General features: G+C 37.0%; 1 non-coding gene across 1 annotated transcript; it reads right to left on the bottom strand.

Moving 5' to 3' along the window:
- Positions 1 to 7981: 7981 nt before the first annotated feature.
- On the bottom strand, positions 7982 to 8088 carry LOC121210150 (small nucleolar RNA R71). The gene has a single exon (XR_005905278.1). It is a non-coding gene; the product is annotated as a small nucleolar RNA R71 (small nucleolar RNA).
- Between the last annotated feature and the right edge of the window lie 242 nt (positions 8089 to 8330).

Raw genomic sequence — 8330 nt, 5'->3', positions numbered from 1 at the left:
GTTTGATGCAATTTTAGTATGTGGCTTTGTTATTGTGCTTTAATTATTAAGTATATGTTATATGACGTTTTGTGTGTATTAATGGAATAGCAAATAAGTAAGTTTAGTTTAGCCAAAACTTATAATAAGGTTGCATGTATATTTGGTCTTGAATAATAAGAAATAAGTTGTTTAATTCATGTGTTTATATTCGGCCAGATGATAATAATTTATGGTTGAATGTTTATTGAATTACGTGTAACCTGTAATGTTTTGGTTTGGTTTATTATACATTCATATGCGGTTAATTAAAATGATTAATTCTAATGTGTATCCATGAATATCTGGAAGCTATGTCTTGTTCGATAATACCTTGTAACCCCATTCTGACGACAGATATGGGTTAAGGGTGTTACAACAGCTAAATCCTTCATCACACCTTTACTGCTAGTTCCATTCTCGATATTTCTTAGTGGCCTACCTCTATTGGTAGTATTACTCGGCCTTGTACTTTAGAACTTTTCTTCCTCAGCCATCCCAGTGTAATCTCGAATAAAATGCTCTTGAGAACAACACTTGAAACAAGCTCGGTCATTCATCCTACACTCACTGAGATGTCATCTACCACAATGCTAACATTCACCTAATAGTACCCGTACTTGCCATTAAAGTAGCTTGAGCTTTAGGACCTGAATATTGTTTCCCGCGGTCTCTGTGTGAATGCCCAGCCGAAACATTCGAACAAGAGTACAACTCTCTAGATTTCTTTGACTGAGATTGAAATGACTTACTCATCGGCCTTTTTCTTGTATCTCTAGCCTTACTCTCAGCCTTTCTTTTCTCTTTGCTTAGTTCTTCGGCTTTGCAAGCTCGTTCAACCAATAAAACAAATTCTTTTAGTTCTAAGATTCCAAGTAACAGTCTGATGTCCTTATTCAGCCCATCTTCAAACCTTTACACATAATAGCCTCGGAGGAAACAAACTCTCGGGCATAGCCTCAGAGGAAACACACTCTCGAGAATACTTACTTAGCCCTGATAAATTCTTGCTCATAATCCATCACTGACATTTGGCCCTGTTTCAGCTTAAGAAATTTTTTATGTTTCTGATCGATGAACTGCTGACTAATATATTTCTTTCGGAATTCTTCTTGAAAGAATTCCCATGTAACCCTCTCTCTCGGTACCCCTGATACTAGTGTCTTCCATCAATGATATGTTGTGTCCCTCAATAACGATATAGCATATTTCAAGCATTCGTCAGGTGTACATGATAACACTTCAAATACCCTGATAGTATTCTCAAGCCAGAACTCGGCTCTCTTGGGGTCATCATCTACATTTGCTCTAAATTTTTTAGCCCCTTACTTTTGAATCTTATCACCAAGAGGCTTATTTAGTCTTACCAATTCCACACCTTGAGGAGCTATGGGAATCGGTTGGCGATAAGGAGGGGGTAAAGGATGTTGAGTAGTTGGATTTGTTTGAAAAAAACTCCGAATACCACTCATTCATCATGTGGAGGTAGGTTTCCCTAGCCCCTCCTCCCTGACTAACCGTGGGTGGTCTAGTTTCAGATGGCGCTACTCCTTGAACAGGAGCCGGCGCATTACTTTCTACCTCATCAGCTACAGCTCGATCAGGGTTCATTTATTATATGAAAACACAATTTAAAATTGTCAGGAGTCATCACACTATCATAGTTTATTCATGGAATGTATAGCTAGACTCTTACACATGCTACATTAGTCTGAGAATCGACTAAATCGTAGCTCTGATACCACTAAATGTAACATCCTTTACCTGCATTTAATGCAAGAAAAGGGTACGAGGCATTACCAAACTTATCACACAAACAACGATACAATTTCGAGTCATGAATTTGTGTCAAAATTAAAACCATTTGCATTTAATTATAAAGTCCCTGATACGAGCCTACGAGGCCCAAAACATACATTAGAAGTGGTTCGGGACTAAACCGAGAACTTTAGAAATTTTTACACAACATAAAAATTTTTGTCACTATATAGGGTTCACACACCCGTGTGGATATGGGACACGTCCGTGTCTAAAATGTGCCATATCCTTTCTACGAGACACCGCATATCACCGATGGAATACACTAGTATCGACGATTCTAAAAGAATGGGTGACGTGGGAGTTCTTTGAGACTAAGTGCTAGAGATTTATCGACCAAAAGTGCAAAGAATTTTTATAGTTGAAATAGGGTCGTATGATCGTGACAGAATATGAATGAAAATTCTTGAGACTCGGTCAATATGCTCGAAGGTGTGTTTCAACAAAAGATATAATGTGCAAAAGATTCGAAAACGGGTTGAACGAAGACATTAAACTGCTAGTTGGCATACTTGAAATAAAAGAGTTCGTAGTATTGGTTGAGCGAGCATGCAAAGCTGAAGAGCTCGAAAAAGAGAAAAGAAAAGCTGACTTAGAAGCTAGAGATTCACGTAAAAGATCATCAAGTCATTTCAGTTGGCATCAAAAAAATTCTGTGATGATTCTAGTCGTTCAAAAGATACTGTGGGTTATACTAGACATGATCAGGATAGACCACCTGCGAATTCGAAAGCTACCTCAGTAGCTAGTGTTGGTCATGTTAGATCAAATCAACCAGAGTGCTAACATTATGGTAAATGACATCTCGACAGTTGTAGATTGTTTGATCGAGCCTCTTTTAAATGTAGATCAGTGGATCATTTCATTTGTGAATACCTTGAGTTAGCTGAACAAAACACAGTACAGAATGCAAGGCCGAGTAATATGTCAGCTTGAGGTATACCACCCAGAAATATGGGTAATGTGAGTAGTAGTCAGAGAGGAACTAAAGACATAGCAATTCGATCTGAGGCTCGTGCACCTGCTAGAGCTTACACCATTTGCGCTCACGAGGAGGCTTCATCCCCAAATGTTATCACTAGTACATTCACTCTCTATGATACTAGTGTAATTGCATTGATTGATCATGGTTCGACTTATTCATATGTGTGTGAGACCTTAGTATTCAGCAAGACTTTACCTATTGAGTCTACTGAGTTTCTAATTAGAGTATCGAACCCCTTGGGCCGTTGTGTTATGGTTGACAAAGTGTGTAAGTATTGTCCTTTGATGATTTAAGATTCGTGTTTTCCGGCTGATTTGATGTTGCTTCCATTTGACGAGTTCAATATAATTATGGGTATGGATTGGTTGACTTTGCATGATGTTGTCGTAAACTGCACAAGAAAGACTATTTATTTATGGTGCCAGAATAATGAGATTATTCGGATTGAATCTAATGATCTGAATGGTTTATTGGCAGTGATATCTTTGATATTAGCTTAGAAGTATGTGAGAAAAGGTTGCGAAGCTTACTTTGCTTATGTGCTTGATACTAAAGTAACCGAAAAGAAGATTGAATCAGTACCAATTGTGTGCGAGTATCTGGATGTATTTCTTGAGCAATTACCGGGTGTACCACCTATCCAAGAAGTAGAGTTTGGTATTGAGTTAGCGCCGGGGATGACTCCGACATCGATAGCTCCGTACAGAATGGCACCTGTCGAATTAAAAGAATTAAAAGCTCAGTTGCAAGAGTTAACAGATAGATGTTTCACACGACTAATTTTCTCTCCTTGGGGTGCACCAGTTTTATTTGTGAAAAAGAAAGACGGAACTATGAGAATGTGTATCGACTATAGGCAGCTCAATAAGATGACTATAGAGAATAAATATTTGTTGCCACGGATTGACGACCTGTTCGATCAGCTGAAAAGGGCTACAATGTTTTCAAAGATAGATTTGAGATCAGGCTACTATCAGTTGCGAGTTAAAGACTCTGATGTGCCAAAGACTACTTTCCGAACGAGGTACAGACACTATGAGTTTTTGGTTATGCCTTTCAGACTCACTAATGCACTTGTTGTTTTTATGGATTTGATGAACCGGATCTTTAGACAAAATCTAGATTAATTTGTGGTTGTGTTCATAGATGACATTTTGATCTATTCCCATGATGAAACCTAGCATGCTGAACATCTGAGACTTGTGTTACAGACTTTGAGAGATAAATAGTTGTATGCAAAGTTCAGCAAATGTGAGTTCTGGTTATGTGAAGTCAGTTTTCTGGGACATGCTGTATCAGCATCGGGTATTTGGGTTGATCTGAGTAAGATTTTCGCTATACTTGATTGGAAACCTTTGAAAAATGTTTCTGAAGTCCGAAGTTTTCTAGGACTTGTTGGTTACTATAGACGATTCATGAAAGGTTTCTCTATGATTGCAAACCCGATGACGAAACTACTTTAGTAAGATATTAAGTTTGAGTGGTCAAAAAAGTGCCACAAAATTTTTGATCAGTTGAAAGCCCTTTTGACCAAAGCTCCAGTGCTAGTTCAGCTAGAATCGGGTAATGAATTTGTTATTTATAGTGATGCATCTTTAAATGGTTTGAGTTGTGTGTTAATGCAGGAAGGCAAAGTCATAGCTTATGCCTTGAGACAGTTAAAGCCACACAAAAAGAATTATCCGACGCACGATCTAGAATTGGCAGCTATTTTGTTTGCATTGAAAATAAGCATAATTGCAAAAAAAGCCCTCAACATTTGGGGGCATTTTGTTTTGTGCCCTTGACCTTTTTGTTTTTTGATTGACACCCTTCACGTTACGATTTTTTAAGAAATCAACCCAATTTTAACGGTCAACGTGAGTTGACCATTAATAAAACTGTAGGTCAACATAATAGCCCATGTGGCATGCCACATAAGTGCATGACATCATAGATGACGTCATCTATTTAAAAAAAATTTCCTCTCATTTTCTCTCTTACCAAACGCCACTTTTTTTCTTCAAAATACATGGTTGCTGCCATTTTTTTCTCTCATGCCAAACACCATTTTTCTTTTTCAAAACATATGGTTGGTTCATTTTATCTACAAGAATCTCATGCACGCACTCACCAAAATCCACAATCCAGGTCAATCAAAAACTCAAATGTCACTACAAAAACTATCCCTACAAAAACCACCACCGCATACTGTTCTTTCTTCAATGAAAATCGCCACGCTTCCCTTTTTCTTCTAAAACAACCTATTCAAGAACCTTGCAATGGCCAAACATATTCATTATTTTAACATCATATAACATAATATCTAAGTGAAAATCATAGTATTAAGCGGATGTAAGGAAGACAATAAAAATAATAATAAAAGAAGAAGAAGACGGCAGTGAACAAGTAAAATCGATCATTCTGTTGATAACTGTAGCTGTTGAGATAAGATATGAGCTTTCTAAACCTTTAAGATTGGATCTAATTAGTGTTTCTTCCAGTATTAAAAAATTTAATATTTCATAAAATCCAGAAAAAACAAATGGGGTGAAAAAGGAAAGGAAAAAAACCTAGTAAGAAACTCAAAGGCTTACTAAAAGAAGGAAAAAAATTAAAAGAAAAACGAAGAGCAAGAGACAACTTACAGCTATGAACAAGGGGGGAAAGGAAGAACAAAGAAAAAAACCCAAAATCACAAATAGATAAAACAATAGAACCAAATTCAAATTGCTTTAATCCTTAAGCGGTTTGAGAATGAGAAAAAAAAGTTGGGAATTCACGATTTGGGGATTTGGGGATTCAATGAAGGTTTCAAAAGTTATGAATTTAGGGGTTTATTGAATTTGGGGATTTAGGATTTTTTTGTTTTATGTTTATTAAATTTGTTTTATTTTTTTGCCACGTCAGCATTTTTATTTTAATGTCTGCCACATCATCAGTCAACTAAAATGCCATGTAGACCAATTTTTTTGACCGACTGTTGACTAACGGTCAGCTGACGGTTACCGTTTGAACTGGGTCGATGTTTAAAAAATATGTTACGTTAAGGGCCGATTTCAGAAAATAAAAAGGTTAGGGGCTGATAAACCGTAATTTATATATATTTTTACCCCATGCTTAATGCATTTTATGGATGATTTTTTCCTTAGAATTGGTGAATTCGATGCTCCTAATGCTTTAATTTTATGTTTTATACTTACGTGAGCATAGGAGAGTGAAAGGAACGAGAAACGAGCCAAAAATAGAGAAAATGGGCCAAAGTACAAAATTAACACGGCCTGGACTTCCTTACATGGGCAAACCACACCGCCGTGTCAATTTGGCAGAATCGAAGCACGACTCACACGGGTAAACCACACGCTCGCGCCTATTTAACAGGCTTGACCACGGCCTGAAGTAATCGCACACGGGCGTGTCCCTGTCGAGCCTAAGTTGAGTCCAATTCGAAAAAGGCTAATGTTGAGGGTTTTTAGGCATTCTAAAGCCTATAAATATGCCCTAAAGGAAGTGGAAAAGGGGACATAGAGAGAAGGAGGCAGGGCACTGCTAAAGAGAAGCCGATTGATCCATCTCAGAAGCTAGATTCACCATCAAGACTGAAGATCTCCCCTCAATTTCCTTTTAGGGGTTTTGGGTTTTCTTTATTTTTTGTATTCATTATTCTTTAGAGATGTTTTCCTTTTTAGTTATGAACTAAATCCCCTAAATACCTAATAGGAATGAAACCTAAGACGAATCTTGTTATTATTTTCTACATTATATGATAAATATTTAACTTGTTCTTAATTATATGTTCTTAATTCTTGTTTTGATATCCCAGGATACTGATTCAAGATAAAATCTTATTCAGAGGAGGAACAGACCCTGTCTAAGAGTAAATTTGTCATAATAAAGCGGAGTTGATTGCGCGCTTAAACATAGGGTGACAAGATTTTGCCGGATTAGGGTGAAACCTAATAAAGGGATCCATAGATCGAGTTAATGCAACTTTAGGGTGTTAATTAGAGAAAAGTCTCAGTTATTCAATCTAGGGATTAGATGTTATTAGTCCTGAATAGGGATAATAACATAAGTTAGGGATCTCTACGGGACAAGTTAAATGAATAAATCTTCCAATTCGGAGTCAGAATAACAAGTGAAGTCTAGGTGGATTCTTCCTTAGGTATTGCCTTAATTCAATCTTTTTCCAAAAGTAATCCCCCAATTCTATTTTTCGTGAATTCTTAGTTTAGATAATTAGTTAGTTAAAACAAAACCCACTTATTCGTAGGCTGGATAATAAAAAGACAGTCATTACTAGTACTTTTAGTTCATTTGTGTTCGATAATTCGGTCTTGCTAAAACTATACTACTGTTCGATAGGAACACTTGCCTATATCGTGATAATAGTTAGTTTCAAGAACGATTCTTTATAAATATTTAAAACCTGTCACACGAAAATCGCGATCAAGTTTTTAGCGCCATTGTTGGGGACTAAGATATTAGGAATGCTCAATTTTTATTACTTTAGCCATTTATTTTTCTTGCAAGTTAATTCTATTTTATTTTTATTTATTAATTTACTTTTTTCTTTCTCTTGGCAGGTTTTTATAGTTTATGACTAGAAGAAACCCGTCAGGACCACTACTTTTTTACGAAGAAATCGATCGTACAGTTCGCAGAAACTAAAGAGAAATAAGGCGAAGCTTAAGATACACAGAGAACGAGCAAGAGGACGATACTCAAACCCCAACCGAGGAGACGGCTCAAAACCAAGACAATCAGCTACCTCCTGCGATACCCGCTGAACTAGCAAATCAGAATCCTGCTCCTCGTACTATGTATGATTATGCTAAACCTAATTTAATAGGAACTGAGTCAAGTATAGTTAGGCCTGCTATTGCTGCAAATAATTTTGAACTAAAACCTAAAACTATCCAAATGATACAGTAATTTGTTCAGTTTGATGGTTTGCAGGATGAGGATCCAAACACTCACTTGGCAAATTTCCTAAAATTCTGCGATACATTTAAAATTAATGGCGTTTCTGACGATGTCGTTCATCTTTGGTTATTCCCTTTTTCATTAAGGAACAAAGTTAAACAGTGGTTGAACTCGTTACCACGAGGGTCAATTACTACTTCGGAACAAATGACCGAAAAATTTCTATTAAAATATTTTTCGTCGGCTAAAACGGCCAAATTACGTAATGATATCTCTTCGTTTGTGCCGATGGACTTAGAAACTCTTTACGATGCATGAGAGAGATACAAGGACTTACTGAGAAGGTGCCCTCACCATGGGTTACCGCTTTGGCTGCAGGTTCAAACATTCCATAATGGTTTGAATCCGTCGACTAGGCAAATGATTGATGCAGCAGCCAGGGGAACCATCAACAACAAAACACCTGAAGAGGCTTATGGATTTATTGAAGAGATGTCACGTAATAACTATCAGTGGAAAGTCATAAGGACTAAGCCAACTAAAATAGCAGGCGTTTCTAACGTTGATTCAGTTACTACGCTGTCAAACCAGGTAGAACTTCTAA

Source organism: Gossypium hirsutum, chromosome A11 (assembly GCF_007990345.1).
Source record: "Gossypium hirsutum isolate 1008001.06 chromosome A11, Gossypium_hirsutum_v2.1, whole genome shotgun sequence".
Classification (NCBI taxonomy): Eukaryota; Viridiplantae; Streptophyta; class Magnoliopsida; order Malvales; family Malvaceae; genus Gossypium; species Gossypium hirsutum.
This window is presented reverse-complemented; position numbering and strand designations above follow the sequence as displayed.